This window comes from Rhincodon typus, chromosome 21 (assembly GCF_021869965.1).
Source record: "Rhincodon typus isolate 14 chromosome 21, sRhiTyp1.1, whole genome shotgun sequence".
Lineage (NCBI taxonomy): Eukaryota > Metazoa > Chordata > Chondrichthyes > Orectolobiformes > Rhincodontidae > Rhincodon > Rhincodon typus.
The window spans coordinates 45,221,414-45,245,771 of NC_063352.1; the positions used below are offsets into that span (position 1 = coordinate 45,221,414).

Here is a 24,358-nt window from a genome sequence, read left to right on the forward strand (position 1 = left end):
AATACATTACCTGTAATACCATGCAACTTTATCTTATGTAGCAGCTTTTGGTGTGGCACCTTGTCAAACGCCTTCTGGAAATCCAGATACACCACATCCACAGGTTCCCCATTGTCCACCATGCAAGTAATGTCCTCAAAGAATTCCACCAAATTAGTTAAACATGACCTACCCTTTATGAACCCATGCTGGGTGTTCCCAATGGGACAATTTATAACCAAATGTCTTGCTATTTCTTCCTTAACGATAGATTCAAGCAATTTCCCCACTACCGAAATTAAGCTAGCTGGCCTATAGTTACCTGCTTTTTGTCTACTTCCTTTTTTAAACAGTGGCGTCACATTGGCTGTTTTCCAATCTGCGGGAACCATCCCAGAGTCCAGTGAATTTTGGTAAATAGTTACTACTGTATTTGCTATTTCCTCCATCACCTTTTTCAGTACCCTGGGATGCATTTCAGAAGGGCCAGGAGACTTGTCTACCTTTAGCCCCATTAGGTTGCCCAGCACTGCCTCCATAGTGATAATGATAGTTTCTAGGTCTATCCCCACCTATCGTTCAGTCCTTATCCCTCCTCCCACCCTAACGTTTGCATATAAACCGATATTTTCCTGAGGAAAGGTCACTGGACCTGAAACGTTAACTCCGATTTCTTTCCACAGATACTGCCAGACCTGCTGAGCTTTTCCAGCAATTTTTGGCCCAGAAAAGGGAAGGTGTCTGCATAGGTTCAAAGGATCTCAATAAAGTTTTGAAGAAATTTCACTACCCTATGCTAGATGACATTTTGTCATAATGAGCCATACATTGCTCTTTACTGCCAAGGTGAGAAGGACAGTATGATAAACCCAACGAGGCCCATTGGGAATCATTAATTAATCTCCTTGTGGTGCTCATTGAGCATATGTTCTGTTGGTAACAGGCAATAACCTGCTCAGCTGGAACTTAGTACCTGTGTTCTCTATAAAGTTAAAAAAAAGTAGGGGATGGGTCAGCAGGGACGGATCTGCAGAACTATATATCCCCAGCTGGTACTGACCTATGTGCGACTCAAATATTTTGGTGTCCAACAATGAAGGATGTTCTTTTCTAGTCAGGCTTATTATAGATGGTTACTGGAAAGTGAAGCTCAATGAAAGTTACGGTTTCTAACTATATTCTGGATATCATTTGGGAGGTACGGATAGCTGCTCATGCCATTTAACCTTTCCATCGCTCAGGAAGTTTAATAATGCAGACAGCATGATGCAAGCAGTGTGCTTCCTGGAGTAGAAGCTATCCTGGATGATATGCTAGGCAATGGATGTGGAAATATTTTGGAAAAAAATCCTAGCAGATCATGACCAAAATCTAATGTATCTGCTGGAGCAAGTTCACCAGGCGAACCTGAAGCTCAACAAGAAAGTGATGCAATTGAAGATCTGTGAAGTCACATATTGAGACTTTGCCCAGTTACTGACAAGATGAGAGCTGTAACAAAGGACTAGCAACCAACAAACATGACAGTGGTGCAACAATCTGTTGGATTCATGAATGGAATTAACACAATTCCTGCCTAATTTGTCATCAGAGTGTGAACTGCTACCCAAGCTCACTACTAAAATGTTCAGTGGCATTCGGCCACAGAATATGAAGCAGCTTTCATTAGAATCAAATGGCGAACAACAACAAAGCAGGAGCTGAGCCTTGGGCAGCCAGGCAGAGTGCAAACATTCATAACTGTCAACTGGAAGGTTATCTAAGATTACAAAGAGATGTTGAACAATTGTATCAATGGGCTGAGGAGCGGCAGATGGAGTTTAATTTGGATAAATGCAAGGCATTGCATTTTGCTAAAACAAACAAGAGCAGGACTTATAAAGTTAAAAGTAGAGCTTTAGGTAGTGTTGTAGAACAGAGAGACCTAGGGGTTCAGGTACATAATTTTTTGAAGTTTACATCACATATAGACAGAGTGGTTAAGAAGGCATTTAGCACACTTGCCTTCATTGCTCAGACCTTTGAGTATAGGTGTTGCAATGTCACGTTGAAGTTTAACAGGACGTTGGTGAGGCCTCTTCTGGAGTACTGTGTCCAGTTCTGGTCACCCTGTAATAGGAAACATATTATTAAACTGGAGAGGGTTCTGAAGAGATTCACCAGGATGTTGCCAGGAATGGAAGGTTTGAGTTATAAGGAGAGCTTGTGCAGTGATTGAAACCAGATGGATCTTGTTGACTATGAGATCCTTGATTGGGGCTGTTAACCTGGGCCAACTAGGAAACCCTGGCTGACCAATATAAACAGGAGATTCACAATCTCCTCAGTTCAGGGGACTGACACTGAGATGTGTACTATGCACAAGTCAATAAGGGGTGACTTGGTGACAGGTTACTGGCCTCTGTGCAGTTATTTCAGGCCTGATAGGCTCGGACTTCTTTCACCGGCACATAGAAGGTTCAGGGGTGACCTTATAGAAGTTTATAAAACAAAGAGGAGTACAGATAAGATGAATGGCAGGTGTCTTTTCCCTTGGGTGGGGAATTTCAAGACTAGGGGGCATATTTTTAAGGTGACAGGAGAAAGATTTAAAAAACACACGAGGAGCAATTTTTTTTACACAGAGAATGGTTTGTGTGTGGAATGAACTTCCTGAGGAAGTGGTGGATGCGGGTTCAGTTCCAACGTTTAAAAGATAAGTTCATGAATAAGAAATGTTTGATTGGAGTCAACTCCTTGCTCTGGAAGATCAACATGTTTCGGGCAGATCAAAGAACATCTTTCACTGAGTTGATGGTCCTCCAGGCACAGTCGATGTTTGCCTCAGAGTCCATTCCAGAGCACAGAACAACAGATGATAGAAAGTAATGTCCCGCCTCGTATACTTATTGCCCATCACACTCTCAATGGATGTTCAATCCCTTGACCAATCTGTTCATAGTTGCTGAGAGAGAGAGAGAGAGCTTGTTCATAGTTGCTGTTGTCTTCCAATCTTCAGTATCCCCACTTTGCCACAGGGGGATCTCATAGAGACTTATAAAATTCTAATAGGACTGGACAGGGTAGATGTAGGGAATATGTTCTCGATGGTGGGTGTGTTCAGAATCAGGGGTTACAGTATGAGGATTTGGGGTAGACGATTTAGGACGGAGATGAGGAGACATTTCTTCACCCAAACAGTGGTGACACTGTGGAATTCATTACCACAGGAAGTAGTTGATGCTAAAACATTGAATGTATTCAAGAAGCGACTAGATATAGCACTTGGGGAAAATGGGATCAAAGGTTATGGGGAGGAAGCAGGATTAGGCTATTGAGTTGAACAATCAGCCATGATCGTGAAGAACGGTGGAGCAGGTTTGAAGGGCCGAATGGCCTCCTCTTGCTTCTATCTTCTATGTTTCTATGTTGACTGTCTCCAGGCACTAACCTCAGTTTTTCAACTGTAACTTAAATACACCAGCAGGAGTCATCCTGCTCGGCTGTGCAAAATCTCCTGGAATTTGGAAGATGCTGCAGAATGTAACTCTTTGACAGACATCAACCCCTTTCCACATCTGCTCATGTAGACAAGCAGAATTTTTCTCTCTCTCTGTCCTGTGACCGGAAAACTACAACAGTCTGTCATAAGTCAATACGTTATGACACACCTTCACAGCAGGTAGCACCCAACCTCAGGCCTTTTGGCTCAGAGGAAGGGACATTACCATTGTGCCACAAAAGCCTTTAAAATACAATGAGCTACATCATTACAAACATAGAAATGTGTTTATAACTGGAGATTCTGCTTCTTCATTGTAGACAGTTGATGAGGAAGGTGCAATGTCACTAATCATGCAGAATATAGAAAGACCATCAGTTCCTCAATAAGATCAATGGATCAGCAACAACATTTACCATTGCAACAGCACTTATCATTCCCTGGTAGTAGACAAACATCAAACAACAACATGCACACGTTCCATTAGAAGACCTGTACAACTTAAAGATACTGTATGCAATGCATGGTCAGAAAGCAGAACAGGCTAGTAACAACACAGTCTTGTTCATAAATGATCGTTTTCCTTAGTGACTGTATTGAGAGAGTAATTTTTAACAGCAAATAATATTGCATTCAATGACAAGGAGGGATGTTCGGAGAAATTCATTTCTACATGGTTTACTCTGACTCACCATAGTTTTGTGAGATCTGCTTAGTTATGTTCAGTTTAAACATTAGCTATTCAACCCACAGAATCACAGGACTATTATGGTGCTGAAGAAGGCCTTTCAGCCCATTGTGTCTAACACCCAGTTCTTCAAATAAGCGTCATTACCTAATGCCAATCTTCTACCTTTTCCCTTGCACACCTTTTCTATCCATAAAGCATCCACTGACCCTCTTGAATGCATCATTTGTATTTGCTTCCACTACGTTTCCAGGCAGTGCATTCCACACCTTAACTACTTGCTGAGTGAAAATGTTTTTTCTCACCTTGCATTTACTTCTTTGGCAAATCGCATCTAATCTGAGCCTTATGGTCCTTCATTCTTTTATTAGCAGGAACAGCTTTTCCCTATCTACTCTGTCTAGTCCAACATGATTTTGAAAACCTCTATCAGATCTCTGCTTAGTTTTATTCTCTCCAAGATGAACAGTCCCAACGTCTTCAATTTATCTTCAGCACAGAAATGTATCATCCCGGGAGCTATTATAAATCACCTCTGCACTCTCTCCAATGCATTTGCTGTTTTCTAGAACGTGGCACCTACAGCTGTACACAATACTTCAGTTAATGTCTTCCAAGTATTTTTTATAACTTTAACATTCCCTCAATCCTCTTGTACTCTATGCCCCTATTAATAAAGCCAAGAACACTGAATGCTTTATTTACTGCTCTCTTCACCTGTCCTACCACTTTCAATGATCTGTGCACACAGACTCCCAGGTCCCTCTGCTTCTGCACCCCGTTCCGAATAGTACTCCCAACTTTGTATTGTCAGAGTTCTTCCAGCCAAAGAGCATCACATCAGATTCTCTGCATTGAGCCTCATCTGCCATCTATCTGCCCACTCCACCAACTTGTCAATGTCCCTTTGAAATTCTACGCTGTCCTCCTCACAGTTTACAGCTCTTCCAATTTTTGTGTTATTACAAGTTTCATGTCATTTCATGACATGGCATATATATCCATATTCACTTATAAACTTTGATGTAGTATTTTTAATGTACTGATGTTATTGCCCGTTGATTACAATGAATCTGAATGTGAGTTGTGGTCATTAATTAGCAATTCTGTTATTATTAATGTTACAGCCTGTCCACAGCAGTCTAGGTAATCATAATTCCATTAGTTTTAAAATAGCTGTGGAAAAGGATAGATATGTTGAAGTTCTAAATTAGAGTAAGGCCAATTTTTACAGTATTAGGCAATGACTTTCAAACATTGATTGGGAGAGGCTGTTTGCAGGAAAAAGGACAGTTGGAAAGTGGGAGAGCTTTAAAAATGACATAACGAGAGTCTAGAGACAGTATGTTCCTGTTAGTGTGAAGGATGAGGCTGGTAGGTGTAAGGAATGCTGGATGACTAGAGAAATTGAGATTTTGGACAAGAAAAAGAAGAAGGCATAATGTCAAGTATTGACAGCAAAGATCGAGTGAATCCCTACAGTATAAGGGCAGTAGGAGTATACTCAAGAGGGAAATCAAGAGGGCAAAAAGGGGACATGAGATAGCTTTGGCAAATGGAGTTAAGGAGAATCCAAAGAGATTTTACAAATACGTTAAGGACAAAAGAGCAACAAGAGAGAGAGAATAGGGCCCCTTAAAGATCAACAAGCCCATCTATGTGTGGAACCACAAGAGATGGGTGAGATACTAAATGAGTATTTTGCGTCAGTATTTATTGTGGAGAAGGATATGCAAGATAGAAAACTTGGAGAAATAAATAATGATATCTTAAAAAGTGTCTATATTACAGAGAAGGTGGTGCTGGACGTCTTAAAATGCATAAAGGTGGATAAATCCCCCTGAGCTGATCAGCTATATCCCAGTACTCAGTGGGAAACTAGGGAAGTGATTGCTGGGCCCCTTGCTGAGATATTTGTATCGTCGTATAGCCATGGGTGAGATGCAAGTAGACTGGAGATTCACTAAGGCAGTGTCATTATTTAAGAAAGGTGGTAAAGAAAAGCAAGGGAACTACAGCCGAGCGAGCCTAACATCAGTGGTGGGTAAGTTATTTTTAATTCATTCACAGGATGAGGGCATCACTGGCCAGGCCGGCATTTATTGACTGGAGGGCTGCTCAGAATCAACCACATTGCCGTGGGTCTGGAGTCACATGTAGGCCAGAACAGGAAAGGATGGCAGTTTCCTTCCCTAAACGGCATTAGGGAACCAAAGGGGCTTTTTTTGGACATTTAGCAATGGTCATCGTTAGACTTTTAACTCCAAATATTTATTGAATTCAAATTCCACCATCTGCCATGGCAGGATTTGAACCCAGGTCCCCAGAACATTACCTGGGTCTCGGGATTGACAGTCCAGTGATAATACCACCAGGCCATTGCCTCCCCGTTGTTGGAGGAGATTCTGATTTATACGTGTTTGGAAAGGCAAGGACTGGTTAGGAATAGCCAACATGGCTTTGTGCATGGGAAATCATGTCTCACTAACTTGATTGAGTTTTTTGAGGAGGTGAGAAAGAAGATTGATGAAGGCAGAGTGGTCGACATTGTCCATATGGACTTCAGCAAGGCATTCGACAAGTTCTGGATGATAGACTAGATTAGATCAAATGGAATCCAGAGACAGCCAGCCATTTGGATACAAAATTGGCTTGAAGGTAGGAGACGGAGGGTGGTGGTAAAGGGTTGCTTCTTGGACTGGAGGCCTATGACCAACGGTGTGCCACAGGGATTGGTGCTGGGTACATTGCTTTGTTGTATTTATATAAATCATTTGGATGTGAATTATGAAGGTGTGATTAGTAAGTTTGCAAATGACACCAAAATCGGTGGTGTAGTGGACAGTGAAGAGGATTATCTCAGAGTACAACGGGACCTTGATCTGACGGGCTGAGGAGTGGCAGATGGAGTTTAGTTTAGATAAATGTGAGGTGTTGCATTTTGGAAAGGCAAATTAGGGCAGGATTTATACACGTAATGGTAGAGCCCTGGGGAGTGTTGCTGAACAAAGAGACCTAGGGACGCAGGTGCATAGTTCCTTGAAAGTGAAGTTGCAGATAGATAGGATAGTGAAGAAGGCGTTTGGTATGCTTGCCTTTATTCATCTGTGCTTTGAGTATAGGAATTGGGAGATCATGTTGCAGCTGTACAGGACATTGGTTAGGTCACTTTTGGAATACTGTGTTCAATTCTGGTCTCGCAGTTATAGGAAAGATGTTGTTAAACTTGAAAAGGTTCAGAAAAGATTTACAAGACTGTTGCCAGGTTGGAGGTTTGGGCAGAGTCTGAATAGGCTGGGGATTTTTTTCCCTGGAGCATCAGAGACTGAGGGGTGACTTTATAGAAGTTTATAAAATAATGAGGAGTTGGATAGGGTGAATAACCAAGGTCTATTTCACAGGATAGGGGAGTCCAAATGTAGAAGGCATAGGTTTAAGGTGAGAGGAGAAAGATTTAAAATGGACCTAAGGGGCAAAGTTTTCACACAGAGGGTGGTGCATGTATGGAATGTGCTGCCAGAGGAAGTGGTGGAATCTGGTACAATTACAGCATTTAAAAGGCACCTGGATGGATATATGAATAGGAAGGGTTTAGAGGGATATGGGCCAAATGCTGGCAAATGGGACTAGATTAATTTAGGATATCTGGTCGGCATTGACGAGTTGGACTGAGTGTCTGTTTCCATGCTGTACAACTAGAGTCATAGAGGTCTACAGCATGGAAACAGGCTCTTCGGCCCACTTGCTCATGCTGCCCAGTTTCCACAATTTACACTAGCCTCACTTTCCTGCGTTTGGCCTATATACCTCCATACCTATCCCATCCACGCACCTGTCTAAATGTTTCGTACATGAGTCTCTTGCTATGCTCCAATGCAGAGCTGAGAAAGTGCTGTGCGCTATCAGAAATGCCATCCTTTGGATGAGACATCAAACCTGGACTTCCCAAAGTGAGGCTCGGAAACCTGATTGGGGTCACAAGCTGAAACTTGGGGGCGCCGAGCTCTGAGGCAACAATGGAGCTCAGGTGGAGTTATGATAGCTATGCTCTTTCTCTGACAGACTCTAACTCTCATAGGCCCCCATATCCATTCTCAGCTCTCACTGAAGAGCTCTGGAGAAATTTCAAGTCTTTGTAGTGTCACAGTGGAAGAAAGCGCTTCACAAGTTGGAAAACGCTGCATTAAATTGTGGCCACAGCTGCCTTTTTGAGCGAAAGTCAAAGATTAATATGGAGTAATTTCTCCCTGATATCCTGCCAATACGCATCCTTCAAGCAACATTGTAATAACAGATTATCTGGTCATTACACAGTGCTGTTTGGGACACATGCAGCATGCGCTAATTGTCTGACACCTTTCCCGCATTGTCACTGTAACTACATTTGAACCAGTTGAAACATTTAAGGTCATGACATGCTCAACATAAATGGCAGTCTTTACCATCACAGCAAACTGATTAAAAAGGACTTTCCAGTTAATTTCTTGGACATTCCTGTGGACTTGGTTTGGAAAATTTTGTTTTGATGGACCCGACAATTTTCAGAATATTTTCCACACAGAAGATCTTTGTGAAACTGCTGACCATCTGTGAGATCAAACCACTCACATTCCTCAGCCTGTGATTACTGTGACTGCCAAATGATTCCTGGAAGCATGATATTGCATTCCAATCAGTTCATTAGATTCTGACCTTCGAACTTCCACTGCAGGTCATAGACAAAGGAATCAGGATGAGATTTTTACAATATCCTCCCTCAACCCTCTGCCAAATCGAGTCTGCTCAATGTACTCAAATGCTTTTGTATTTTATGAGCTCTTTTTCATAGAAAAGCCAATCTCTAAAGCACTCATGGAAAATGCAACAATGTAGTGATTCGCATCAAATAATAATCTATTTTGACTGGTACCCAAGTATTTAATTTAAGTAGTTTAACATTATTAAAAAAAATACAAAATAAAGCATTAATGATTGTTGCTAACAAACGAAATAGCTGATTTTTGGCATTTTGTGGTGTTCTGATTTATAGGGTCACAGAGTTGTACAGCGCAGAAACAGACCCTTCGGTCCAACTCCTCCAAGCTGACCAGATATCCTCAATTAATCTAGTCCCATTTGCCAGCATTTGGCCCACATCCCTCTAAACCCTTCCTATTTATTTACCCATCCCGATGACTTGTGAATATTGTAATTGTACTAGCCTCCACCACCTCCTCTGGCAGCTCGTTCCATAGACACACCACATTTGACAAAAACGAAAGAGCCCCACCTCCCAGGCCTATCTCTACCAGCCCTTTGAACCACACCTTTGAGGAGGAATAGTTGAAATCATCTGAGAAAGCACTAGCGAAGACTTCCTCCCACCTCTGGACAGGGCAGAGAAGGCTGTATCTGAGCCCCCAGACTGTCAGAGAAAGCCCACTGAACCTGGGTGCAAAACAGCAGGCTACCCCAAGCTCAACTGTGGCTGTGAGGTGGCACCAAGAATAACATGAGGAAAAAAAGATTAAAGGACACTGAGGTCATTCTAGGTGGACTGGGCTCATCCTTGAGTGACATGGTGGCTCAGTGGTTAGCACTGCTACCTCACAGCACCAGGAACCTGGGTGACTGTCTGTCTGGAATTTACACATTCTCCCCATGCATGTGTGGGTTTGCTCTGGCTTCCTCCCACAGTCCAAAGATGTGCAGACTAGGTGGATTGGCCATGGGAAGTGCAGGGATGGGATGGGGTCTGGATGGGATGCCCTTTGGAGGGTCAGTGTGAACTTGATGGGCTGAAAGGCCTGCTTCTACGTTGTGGGGGATTCTATTCTATGCAAGTGACACTTTTGATGACAGTCTTGTGGTCTTTTTCAATTCATTAAGACTTCAGAGTATTTCTGTTTACCTCGCAGTGCTGCCATTCCCATAAACACTCACACGTCCATGATGTGGAACAGTACAATGTACCCTGAGACTGTTATTCCTCTGGGAGGAACAGAACCTCCAAATACAGGAACATAAACTCGATATTTGGATTTCAGGAGTCCATCAGCATAGTTGAGCTCCTTTAAGCCCCTGTAATCAATGAATGCCCCTTCCATATTGAGGGTATATTTAGATAGGCATACCAGGCACGTAATCCTGTGTAACCCCTGGTTCTGGCCGGGAACCTGACCTGGAGGCTATTGGTATGATTTACAATGGCAAACAAAGTAGCACAGTTTTTCAAGCTTGAGAACAGGAAAGACATCGCGCCATAATTGGCTCATTGCTCTTATTGTTCATATATATTAATATAAAATCATTTGTCCCCAAACTGAAACCACCACAGGTTCTCTTAGGCTTATCTGCCTTGTCTCACTGCAACCCTGACTCCCTCAGCATCTCTGTCAGCTTCGCTCCCATTTTATTCCTCATCTGAGGAGACATGTGACTGGTCCATCTCTCGCTCTCTCTCTCTCTCTCTTATAATTTCCAACCCTGTCGTGGAGCTAGGATGTGCAGGGTGCAGTAAACGATCACCATCCTGGAGAACCTTTCCAGTGCATGGTTCAGGCAATGGAAACAAGAGACAAATTGTCTGTTGAGTGATAGCCTGAGTGGATGCAAGAGAAACATTTGTACTGATGCTTAGTCTCGATCCTTCTATCTGATTCCTGGCAGGAGGTAAATTGACCTCAGAGGCCAGAATCCTGCCCTTTACTGGCCAATTAGACATTTTAATGACATACTGGGGGGCAATCCTCCTAGCAACCACAGGATTTAATGGTGATTCGAGATTTAAAGGGACTGCTGATCTGCTGAAAGCCACTCTCTTGGGTATTCAAGTGGCTTCATGTGTGCCAAGGTCCTGCGTTTACAGACGGCCATTGTCTGACTGGGGACCGGATTTTGGGAAGTGGGGAAGGGGGCTGCTAACGGGCAACCTCTTGCCTTACAGCTGCCTCCCATGCCCCTTTCGCTGGTGATACCCAGCCCATGACCCTCATCATACACTGTCTCCAGCAACTGAGCAATGATCCCTGTTATATACCTCAATGCTTCTTGGTGGCACTGCTGGTACTGGAGAGATGCCAGTCTCTGATCACCATGACTGAATTTCGCCCATTAATACTGTTTCTCTCCTCCTCGCAGATGCTGAGTGGTTTTAATATTTTCTATTTGGCCAGATATGATCAGAATCTAATTAGATTTGCTGAAATAATGTCTTTCATCAATTACAATGCTTCGTTTCCAAACTTTTCTCTTATAACCGAAAGTATTTATCTCCTATTCCTATCCAACCTGGAACCAGGCCTCAGTGATGTGACTACCTCCAATTCTTAAACTAGATTTTTGCTTATTCTTCAGGTTGTGGGCATTAATCCTGTCGTTGACAAACAAATCCACTTTGTCCTCTCGCCCTGATGCTTTTCTGCCTACGTGTTTCACCTTATCATATTCCTTGTTTGGCAAACACTCCGATGTTTATCAATTATTTTATTAAAATTTCCAACACAACTGTCCTGAACCTGAAGTATTTGTGATTTCTTTCAATTATTGAGCACCTGCACTTTGATCTCCTTGCTTTATCGTATCTTTAGACTATTTTCACTTTTATTTTTAGTTCTGTCTGAACTATCTCTTCAATCTATTGGTCTAAAGTTTTTTGTCTGACCTTTCAGTTACAACTTTGATCTCATTTTGTTTCAGGTGTGGCCTAATCTAGTTTTTTTTTATTGATTCATGACATTTGCTTTTCATGGATGCTCTTTGGAAAGGTAGTATGGGCTTGATGGGCAAAATGGCCTGCTTCCACACTGTAGGGATTCTGTGATTCGAGATTCGAGGCTGGCGTTGTCCTTAAGAAGTGAGCTACTTTCTTGTACCCACTGACGTCTACATTATGTTCGAAGGGAGATTGGGGAAGTTGACTCAGTGTCGGTGAAGGAATGGCGATGTATTTCCAAGTCAGATGGCCTTGGAGTGGAACTTGCAGGTGGGTGGAGTTCCCATGATTTTGCTGCACTTGTCTTCCTAAGTGGTAACGGTCATGGGTTTGGAAATTGCTAACAGTAGACCAAAATGTTCGAGGATGGAGAATCAGAAGATGGGGTCAGTTTTTTGGTTGATTGTGGAAGCATTGAGTTTACAGTTTAGAAAGGATTTTTCTCCCCACTTTCCCCAGTACTGGAGAGCCAGGGATGCTCTGTGATCTGAGCTAAGCCACTAAATGGGAGGTTACGGCCTAGTGGTATTATCACTAGACCTTACTAACCAGAGCTCTAGGTAATGCTCTGGGGACCTGGGTTCAAATCCTGCTAGGGCACATGGTGAAATTTGAATTCAGTGAAAAAAAAAAAAATCTGGAGCTAAGAGTCTAGTGATGAGCTTGAAGCTATTGTTGATTGTCAGGAAAAACCCATCTGGGGGGGTAGGGAAGGAAAATGCTGGTGTAAATGTGACTCCATGTGGTTGATTCTTCTGTGCCAATAAATGTCAACTTAGCTAGTGACCCCTACATCCTGTGAATGGATGAAAGAAAAAGGCTTACTATTGATTTCCATGACATGTGCCATATCATCAAACAAAATATCAAGCCAACTTCACATGGCTCACAATGCCACCTGTTTTATCATTCTCTGGGTTGCTGCAACAACATGTGAGATTATTCTGTGTGACAGAGAAAAGGTGCGCCTGGAAAATGGAAGATCATTATTGCACTATACCTGGTTGATTTGAATTAACATCGTCCAGTCCTTGAAGGCAGAGGGAAATCACTGGACTTTTACACCGGCACAAAAAAACAGAACGAGCAATTGCAACATATTCTGAGCAGAGCATGAGAAACTGGGAAACTTTGACCAAAAGATCAGCTCCCTGTGCGCTGAAGATGAATGTGTGTCAGCAATTGCTGTTCATAATATTTTGATCTCGAGAGAGAGAACCTCACGGTGTGAAGCTGAGAATGGATGGTCTGAAATGAGGAGGCTTTTGGAAACTGGAAATACCACATGCAGTCCCCACTTACAGTTTCTGGATCCTGCTTTAACTCTGCCAGGAAAAGCAGACTTGATGAACAAACATTTTCTGAAGAAGGGTCTCGGCCCGAAACGTCAGCCTTCCTTCTCCTCTGATGCTGCTTGGCCTGCTGTGTTCATCCAGCTCTACACCTTGTTATCCCTTGATGAACAAACTATTTTGCTCTGGACTGGAATGACAGTTTGTCTCCAATCTGGTCCTCACTGACACCAAATGAAGAAATGTGACAACTCAGCTCACAAGGAGTGTGAGCAGATCCATTGCAGAATGAGTTCCTCTGATTGTTGTCTGTCTCTTGCTGATAGACTACATTCCATTGACTGTAAAAGAGACAGCCTGAACAATTCCCACACTTCAGGGTGACCAACCGTCCTACATTTTGCAGACTTGCCTGGCAAGTTTCCAATTTGTCCTGCTTCCCAGATGTTGGCTTGTCAAAATGCCAGTTGTCCGGTATTTTATCAGAAGCTGTCTGGGAGGCTGCTGGGAACCACCTCCAGCTACTGCCTTTGGGTCTTGGTTTTTAGTGGATGTTCCCTTACTGCTGTTAGCCATTCAGCCAAGAATTCTAATGTCCATAAAACACAGGTTCAATGGTTAATTTGAGGTCTGAAATTTGTTGTAGGACTCCAGAACAGTTTTGGATATCAATGACACTGCTCAGCTGGAATGCACAGAGCAACAGTTGTCACTTAATGGCCCTCACATTACTTAAAGTTCAAACTTGGATTTCCTATCACTCACACACTAATTTTCTCCCTCCAGCTACTCCCCTATCCCTCACCATCTCACACCCTCCAGTTTCTCCCTACCACTCACCATTTCTCACCCTCTAGTTACTCCCCTACCACTGACATCCTCCTTCCCTCTCACTTGTGGTCACCATGCAACTTCTCACTGCCCTCTGTCTTCTCCATCTCCCTCTTATTCGTACCTCCACCTCACTTGTCATACATCTCCTGGCACCTCCCTCCCTCTTGCACATTGTTTCTCTCCCTCCTCCTGCTCACTGTCTCCCTCCCTCTTGTTCACTCACTCACTCCCTCCCTCCCTCCGTCCTGCACACTGCTTCTCCCCTGCTCACTGCCTCCTTCCCTCTTGGTCACTGTCTCTCTCCCTCCCTCCTGCTCACTGCCTTGTCCCCTCCCTGCCTCCTTCCCTCCTGCTTACTGCCTCCCTTCCACCCTCCTGCTCCCCAGTCTATGTGGTAGAAGTGAATAGGGAATTATGATGTAGTTAGATTACGAATGATAAGTGAAGGTTTAAGGGACGTGTAAACACCAGCATTATAAGTAGAATAATAGAATCATACAGTATAGGAGAGGCCCTTCAGCCCATCAATTCTGTACTGCTAAAATATACCACTGCTTACAAATCCCACTTTCCTACCCTAGGTTCATAGCCATGAATATTATGACACTGCAAGTGCTCATCCAAGTACTTTTTAAAGGTTATGAGTTTACCTGCCTCAACTACCCTCCCAGGTAGTGCCTTCCAGAACCCAACCACCCTCTGGGTGTAAAGGTTGAACTGAATGCAATTGTTTCTGTGCTGTCTGTGCCATATAACCTTCTGTAGCACTATTTGGAACATTTAAACATTGTTGGTAGATGGATTTTAGATTGATTTCAAGTATGTTTGAAGTAATTAATGAATATTTACTTAGTTTGGTATTTATTTAAATTCAAGCAAAATACTTTGGATACCGAAGATCTGAAGCATAAACACATTGCTGGGGAAACTCAGCAGGTGTGGCAGCTTCTGTGGAGCGAGAAACAGAGTTAACATTCTGAATCTAGTATGACTCTTCTCTGGAAGGAGTCCCAAAGACTGGAGTTGAAACACCAACTCTGTTTCTCTCTCCTCCGATGCTGCCAGACCTGCTGAGTTTCTCCAGAACTCTTTGCGTTTATAACTATTTGAGTATGATTAATTGTGTGGTGTTCAATTCTGGAATCTAGATTATAGAAAGGATGTGATAGCACCAGAGAGGACATTTACCTGGATGTTGCCTGGGCTGGAGAGTTTCAGTTATGAAGAGAGATTGGACAGACTGGGATAAAGAAGAAGCACCCAAAGAACTTTGGATGCTGGAAATCAGAAATACAAACAAACAGAAATTGCAGGAGAAACTCAGCAGGCCTGGCAGTATCTGTGGATAGAGAAGGAGAGGTGTAATTGAGGTAACTGTGAGGGCTAGTGAGCCTGTAATTGATGTTGGTGGACAGAAGTGGAAACAGTGAAGTCAAGGAAGGGTAGGTAAGACTCAGAGATGGACCCAGGTGAAGGTCAAAGACAGATGGGCATTGGAAGCAAAACTGATGAATTTTCTAATTCCGGATGAGAATCGGAAACGGCACTGAAGACATCATCAGTGTATCACAGAAAGAGTTTGAGATAGGAGCCCGAGTAGGACTGGAACAAGGAGTGTTGCATGGACCAAACAAAAAGACTGGCATTGCTGGCACCCATGTGGGTACCTATAACTATAGCTTTCACCTGGAGAAAATAAGGTGCGTTGAAGAACTTGTTCAAAGTGAGAACAAGCTCGACTCAGCAAAGGAAGGGGATGAAGACTGTGCAGATCTCTTTTCAAGGAAGAAGCAGAGAACCTTCAAACCGTAGACATCTAGAAGGATTGCACATCCATGTCGAAGAAGAGGCGGCTAGGACCAGAAAACTGGAAATTTTGGAACTGCGTAAAAGTGTTAGAAGAATCATGAATATACATGGGATGACGCTGAACGAGGAGAGATAAAGTATAGAATCAAAATAGGAAGAAGAAGGAGATTGAGAGGAGCGGGAACAGGCTGAAATGATGGGTCATTCCTGTTTGGGGATTTTGGGAAGGAGGTAGAAGCGGCCTGTACGGTGTTCAGGGGATAATAAGGCAGGAGGCTGTGGAGGGGAGATCTCCAGAGGAGATGAGGTCAGTGACGGTGCTGGAAACTGCAGCCTGATGTTCAGAAGGTAGGGTCATGCTCCAGGGGAGATGGGCGGAAGTGTCTGAGAGTTGTCGCTCAGCCTCTGCCAGATAGAGATTGGCAACTCCAGACAATAACCGCATCCCCCCCCTTACTGGCAGGTTTGGTAACAAAGTTGGGCTTAGACCTGCAAGGATGGAGTGCAGCAAGTTCAGAGGGAGATGAGTTAGGGTGGGGGAGGGGAGCAGAGAAATTGAGTCAACATCATGTTGGCAGTTCTCAGTGAAGAGATCGAGTACAGTCAAAAGGCCAGAAGGAATAGTCCAGGTGGAAGGGGACGTATTGGAAATGGGTAAAAAGAGTTGGTTGACTGGGGAGAGGTGTCCTGTCCAAAAAAAGTGGGCATGGGGGTGGTTACAATGGAAAATAAGTTCAGCGTTACTCCATACTTTGTAATGTCTCACCTATTAATTAATCGTATTTGGCAACCAGACATAGCTTATTGGAACAATGAGAACATTGGTCAATGTAGTGTGCCACAAAATGGGACCCTCAGAAAGGAATCTTTCTGACTGAGTCATAAGAGGACTTTGGCTGTTGGCAAGAAGAAATATGCTTCGCTAAGGAGTAGATAAGACAATTTGTGCACTATAACCACAACTCACCAGCCTGAACGTTGTCTGCCAATAATGTACCTTTTTCAGTCTGGAAGGATTGTGACAAAGTCCTTTCTCAGATTCTGAAAGTTTCAAAAATGAGGAATGATTTTAGAATGCCTGAGCTTGAATTGTCAACCAGAAATACTGTTGATCCAAATGTTTACAAACATAAATCAGTGATAAAACATTATAACTGGGAATACAATCATTTTTTTTCTCCAAATACTATATCTTCTAAATTTCCACTTCCAAAGTACTCTACAGAAACATGAAACCACGAGTGGTTTGGACCTACTTGAAACATTTCTGGAGCTTTGGTGGCTCTGAACAGCAGATTTCCAGAATAGACAGGTTGCAGTTCATTAGTGAGGATGCTACACAGAAATGCACTTGTCAAATTGCTGATTATATTTTGCAGGAAATAAGGTGAATTCTCCAGCCTCATGTCACACATGTATAATATCCACAGTGAAACAAACACAGCCACTTTCACAGACTTGCTGGATTCTCAGAGGTACAGGCTGCAACTCGTGGGCACATTTGTTCCGTTCACTTGTTCCCAAAGAATATTGCCTCAACTATTCACAGGAGGGGCTTCTAACCCCTCAGTGTGCAGATTAATAGCACGCAGGCTATACTTGATCTTCTGGATACTTTCCCTTTGTCTTTTACTGTGAGAGACCTGGTCTTTCATTACATGTGAGCAGTAGGACTGTGATAAAGTACAGTCATCTACAAAGGTGGCACTGGAGCTGATTGCTGCCTCACAGCGCCAGGGACCCAGGTTCGATTCCACCCTCGGGCGACTGTCTGTGTGGAGTTTGTACATTCTCCCTGTGTCTGCGTGGGTTTCCTCCGGGTGCTCCGGTTTCCTCCCACAGTCCAAAGATGTGCAGGCTAGGTGGATTGGCCATGGGAAATGCAGGGTGATGGGGATAGGGTGGGGTGCTGGGTCCGGGTGGGATGCTCATTTGAGTGTCGTTGCAGACCTGATGGGCTGAATGGCCTCTTTCTGATTGATTAATCAGTCACTGAGCAGGCCATCATGCACCTTGCTGCTGCATGGACAGATCAGATGATGTAATCTCCAGACAGGATGACACAAATAATTGTAGCCTACTTCCCTCCATTGCTCAAGACGGGCTGAACTTTAGAAATTAGAAGCAGGAATTGGCTATTCAGCCCTTTGAGCTTACTCTCTCATTCAACGTGATCACGGCTGCTTCTTTATTGCAATGCCACAGCTCCTGCTTCCTCCCTGCTTGATACCTCTAATAGCAAAACATTAATCTTTCTTGAATGTTTGCTTTGCTATTGAGGAGGCTCTGTATCTGTTGGAACTGGCCTTGCCTGGAGACACACAGAGAGAACTCCTTCATTATTGTATTAAGGGCTTTGAACACATATCATTAACTATCCTTTGTGTAACATTCTCAACAATCTTTACTGGTTGCTTCCCTATCTTCCACTTTACAAAAAAGAACATTCAATCCAATTTCCACAAAATGTTTGTGAATAAGCTGTTTTTGTCACTGCTTGAGCTTTATAATTTTAACAAAAATAATCAATGTACCCTTTCTTTTGTAGCTGCAATTTGCAGAATCAAAATCGACTGTGACATCACCTTAGGTTCTTCCTTGACTACAAGCTTGCAAATTTTTCAGAGAACTTTACGTTAGTTTGTTTCATAATCATCCAGGTTTAGTCATCCAATCTGCCAAGGAATTAAAGTTCAAACAGCACACAGACACAAGGCAAAGAATAATTCTTAAATAGCAAATTAAAAGATAAGGTTTATTTATTTGTAGAAGGAGAAATGTATTCTAATCAATGCAACAATGGCACCCACAATATCTATTGAGAAATCCAGCTGATAGGAAATGCATTTTTAAAAATGTTTATGGACAATTGTCCTTTCCAAATTCTGCCTTGAAGTGTTGTTATGGACCAGACAGATTACCTGAAAACACTTTGAGGAGGTAACTTAGACCCTAACATTTTCTTATTTTAAAGGCAAAAGTAAAGTGTCTGTTCCACATACAATACAACTGGTCAAACAACTTGACGTTAAACATAACACAATTTATTTAAACATTGCAGTTAAAAATACAAAAAAAGAGGACTTTAGAATAACTTAACTCTATTGGAAAACATAACAGAATAATAGATACCATACCTGTTGCTAACTAACTGTTCCAATATAGTAACATCCCATAAACACACCCCTTGGCAAAAAGGAAAATTCAGACACAGATTCTTAGATGCAGTTCTCCCATCCAGGAGAAAGAAACATCGAGAGAAAATTCAGAGAGTAGCAGTCAGGAGATATTCACTGAAGCTTCCAACTCTTGAGACCCCAATAGCTCCTGATATGACTAAGAAAACTAAAACCCAGAAATCCTGATTCGAGAGAGCTGGCCACACCTATTCAGGCTGTTAAAACAGCCTGAAGTCTCCCAAGCTGTTTACTCAAATGGTGTTAACTAGTCAGCTCGGTCTCTCTGCCTTATGACCTCCTTCAAATAAAAGGACAAAATAACATCATCACAGTATTCAGTATGAGATTAGATGCTAAGCAAAGGTGTTGCTAGGACCCATTGTCCTCTGAATGATCAACACCACATTTCAGACCATTTCTGTGTGATTACCTGAGTCAATTTAATTATTGTTCTGTTTTTGTTAAGAATTTGACTACAAGTGTATGTTGCCCTCTTGACTGAACAACATTTCTCACCTGCCTTTATATAATTGTAGATTGTTCTATTTCTTGAAAAGTTTTAAGATCAGAGACAGCTGTGCACAGAATACCTGATTTTGAAGCTCATTACAGCAACAATTTAGTACTGTTCAAACATGGGTCAGAATTTTGCCCTCCCTAGAGGTGGTAGAAGGGCAAATTGGCTCCAGACAGATATCTGTCCTCTTTGCACCACTTCAGCACTCAAGATGTGGGTGGGAAGACCCAAGGTCAACATTGATGATCCACCAACAATTCAAATCCTTATCAGGTCTATTCATAACAACTTAAGGGTCTCAAGTTGTCTCCAGCTCTGTGTACCTCCTAGCCCAGCAGGCAAGAAAGGTCAGTATTCAGGTGCCTAATTGGCGATTGATCCAGTTAGACTTCTCACGTGGGGGAAGGTGGCTTTGTTGTAAGTTATCCACAGCTGTTTGAGGGCTTTGTTAGTTAGACAGCTGCCTTGGAACAGATTGGTACGAACAGCATGGGTTTTGATCTATGATCTGACTGTGGGGGATTTGAGAAATACTTAGAGTCTTACGATCAGGTTTAACTTTATGCAATTCTTTTGGCCAGCATCATATTTTGCACAAAGGTTTTGTGTAGCTAAAATTCAACAAGCTGATTCACTGAAGATTTGTAACATGTATTCGTTTCTGGCATTTACCTACCTTGCTTTGTTAATGCCAAATTGCTTGCCAGATCACTGTCCTGGCTCTTTAGGAGGTAAAAAATAGAGTTCCTGTACAATTTATATTCTAGGAAGAATACATTTCAAAGTACTTTTATGTTTCCTCTTTGATTGTTTTTGTATTACTAGGAGATACAGTGTTCACACTGGTATATGAAGCTTTGCACTGTGGAATTGTTCATATTAGAACATAGGACTGCACAGCACAGGAATGGGCCATTCGGCCCACGATGTTGTGCCGAAAATGACTCCAAATTAAATTAATCCCTTCTGCCTGCTCTCGGTCCATTTCCCTCCATTCCTAGCATATTCACGTGCTCAATAAAAGTCCTCAAAATGCCCCTATTGTATCTGCTTCCACCAGTACAAAATAGATGTTCAAAAATAGGAAAAGATACGTGAATGTTTTACACAGTTAAAAAAAAAGGTTTTGTCTTATCATTCAAGTTTCAGGCAGCTCAACATGTTGTTTGTAAACATAGTATATTTTTCTATAGCTAATAAATCATTCAAATAGTTCTGTTCTTGCAGCATAAGTGATCATGAGGCAATGGTTAGATAGAGGTAATGGAATGGCGATAGCATTCTCATGGCCCATGTTAATTCTGTATGGGACATAGGCTCAAATCCTACTACAGCTTATGAAGCTTAATTTGGAGTTTAAAATATCCAGAATTGAAATCAGGTCTTATTAATGGTAATTATCATTTATTGTTATAAGAAGTTATCTGATTCTTTTGGGAAGAAAATTTTTTAGCCTACATGTGACTCCAGACCGACAGAAATGTGGGTGATAACTGCGATCTGAAATGTACTGGGAAAGCACACAGTTGAAGGGAAATTAAGGATGGGTAACATCCCCCCCTTGCTATTCCCCATATTAAAGCATAAAATAAAATTCCAATGGTTCTTGACAACCCACAGCCTTCAAACTCATTTGGTCCTCAGGTGTGACAAAAGAATTTCCATTCTAAATGCCTCAAAAAAAAGGTTAAACATATTCATGTCATACTGAATGGAAATCTGATATCAGTCAGATGCAATCCTCACCTGCTGACCTCGTATGGGGGACACTAACTTCGAATGGTAGGTAATACTTTACCAGTTTGGTAGCATTTTGTTTAAGTTTTTCCTTAAGTCAGTCTCACAGAACTGTCAATATGCAGCAGGAGGCAATTTGGCCTATTGATGCTCTCTGAGCATCCTGACTTAGTGCCAAAATCCTGCATTCATGCTTCAGTTATCCAGGCATTAGTGAGACCACATTTGGAGAACTGGGCAAAGCACTGGTCACCGTTCTTATTCAAGAATGTTACTGTATTGGGAGCAGTTCAGAGATGGTTTACTAGACCAATACCTGGAATAAGTGGATTGCCTTATGAGGAAAGCCTAGACAGGCTAGGCCCGTATCCTCTGGAGTTTAGAAGAATCAGAGGTGATTTAATTGAAACAGATAAGATCCTGAGGGGGGCTTCACCCTGTGGAGGTTAAAAGGATGTTTTCTCTTGTGGGAGAATCCAGAACTCTGGGTCATAGCTTAAACATAAGGGTTTGATCTTTTAAAAGAAAAATGAGGAAACATTTTTTCACTCAGAGGGTTGCAAGCCATTGGAATTCCTTTCCTCGGAAGGTGGTGGATGCATAATCTTTGGATATTTCTAAGACAGAGAAATAGATTCTTGATTGATGAGGGAATGGAACATTATCAGGGATATGCAGGAAGTAGGGTTGAGGTTAAAGTCAGATCAGCCATGACCTTATTGAATGACGGAGCAGGCTTGAAGAGCTGAGTGGCCTACTCTTGTTCCTCATTCATTGAAAATATAGTAGAAAAAAGTTAGATACGCTCAGCAAGATTCTCTTTATTTAATCCTACGTGAGATTGATCATTAATGGTGGCAATGCAAATTTGTAATTCTATGCAAAAAATTCATTTCGATATCATGGTCGAGAAATTGAATTATGAAATGTGCAGTTAGCCCCAGCCACAAATAATACCACAACTGTTCATTTTAGTAGCCAGAAAAATACATACCCTATACAAGTTAGCAGTCCACAACTGACTCTATTGAACTAAACTGGCCCATTTCCACAGGAAATGCCAGATAAATAGGGATCCATGCCTTTTGATGGCACCTTGAGTTGGCCCATCCCTGACTTAATATATTTAATGATAGGCAGATCATATTAAAGTGCATTAGGGTAGTAGGACAGAGTGCAGAATGCAGTGTTGATTTTGGTTTTTTGATTTTATTGTCACGCATACTCAAGCACAAAAGTACATGTTTACAGTGAAAAGTGAATAATGTCTCACTGATGCCTTGTAAGCGACACTTCCTACTTTTATAATTATCCCTTCAGCAATAAATGCCAAAATTCAATTTGCCCTCCTTATTACTTTCTGTACCTGCATGTTAGTTTTCTGTGATTCATGCATAAGGACACCCAGATCTGTCTGCACTAAACCACTCTGAAGTTTCTCTCCATTTAGATAATAGGCTGCCTTTCTATTCTGCTGACCAAAATGGATAATATTGCACTTGTCCACATTAAACTTCATCTGCTAACTTTTGTCTTTTCACCTAATCTATCCATATCTATTTGTAAATATCGTATCTCTTTATTGCAACTTACATTCCCACCTATTTTAGTGTCACCTGCAAATTTGGCTACAGTACATTCTTATTCCCTCATCCATGTTATTAATATAGATTGTAAATATTGGGACCTAATAATCAAACCCCGTGGTACTCCACTTGTTATAGCTCGCCAACCAGAAGAAGACCCATTTATCCTGACTCTCTGCTTTCTGTTGGTTAGCCAATCCTCTGTCCAAGCTAATAGAATCATAGAACCCTTGCAGTGTGGAAACAGGCCATTCGGCCCAACAAGTCCACACCGCCCCTCCGAAGAGCATCCCACCCAGATCCATTATCCTACCCCTGATTTCCCATGTCTAACCTACCTAACCTAAACATCGCTGGGCACTATGGGCAATTTAGCATGGCCAATCCACATACCCTGCACATCTTTGGACTGTGGGAGGAAACTGGAGCACCCGGAGGAAAACCACACAGAAACAGGGAGAATGTGCAAACTCCACACAGACAGTCGCCTGAGGCTGAAATCAAACCTGGGATGAATTACCCCAAACTCATGTGATCTTACCTTGTGTACTAACCTTTTGTGCAGCACTTTATCAAATGCCTTCGGGAAGTCCAGATATATCACATCTATAGGACCCCCATTATCCACTTTACTTGTTCCATCTTTGAAGAATTCTAGCAAAATAGTCAAACAGGATTTACACTTCATAAAACAATGCTGACTGATTGTATTTTGACTTTCCAAATGTCCTGTTATTACTTTCTTCATAATAGATTCTAACAACTTCCATGTGACACATATTAAACTAACTCATCTATAGTTTCCTGCTTTTTGTCTTCCTCCCTTTTTGAATAAGGGTGTTGTATTGGAATTTTTCCAATCCACTGGAGAATTTGGGAATGTTATAACCAGTAGATCCACTATCTCTGCTGCCTCTTCTTTTAAGACCCCAGGATGTAGGTCATTTGGACCTGGGGACTTATCTGCCTTCGATCCCTATAGTTTGCTTATTACTATTTCCCTAGTGATGACGATTGTTCGAAGTTCGTCCCTTTCCATAACTTCTGTATTACTTGATACTAGCGAGTGTCCTCTGTCATGAAATTTGAAGCGCAATATTGATTTAGTGACTCTTCCCATTATTACATGCCCAGTCTCATCCTCCAAAGGGCCGACATTCACTTTAGCTACTCTCTTCCTTTTACATACTTACAGAAGCTTTTGCTTATAGAAGCCATTCACATTCATTCAGTCACAGGAGGCAGAGAGGGGGTGCCAGGACGAAGTGGGTGGGCTGATAGGGATGGATGGAGAGTGAGGTGTGATAGCCCAGCGTAGTTAGGCCAACAGCGCTGGGGAGAAGGTGAAGAGGGACCCAGAATGGGATTTGAAGGGGGCAGACAAACTCTGAGGAATCCGAAAGCGAGAGATTAGGACAAGCAATCTATTAAAAATGCGATTTTTACTTGTGTTTCAAGCATTGACTGCCAAGCAGTGATAAAAACAGTAGTAGTTGCAGAGACCTCCCCCCACCATTTTGCTTCCCGATAGGGAGAACCTGATTGGTTGCTGCCTGTTTGTGC

General features: G+C 42.3%; 1 long non-coding RNA gene across 1 annotated transcript; it reads right to left on the bottom strand.

Moving 5' to 3' along the window:
• Nucleotides 1-1,990: 1,990 nt before the first annotated feature.
• On the bottom strand, nucleotides 1,991-18,453 carry LOC125485656. Its single transcript, XR_007264368.1, has 4 exons — nucleotides 18,362-18,453; nucleotides 17,934-18,087; nucleotides 16,744-16,817; nucleotides 1,991-2,088 (listed from the first exon to the last, which is right to left on the bottom strand). It is a non-coding gene; the product is annotated as an uncharacterized LOC125485656 (long non-coding RNA).
• Nucleotides 18,454-24,358: the final 5,905 nt, after the last annotated feature.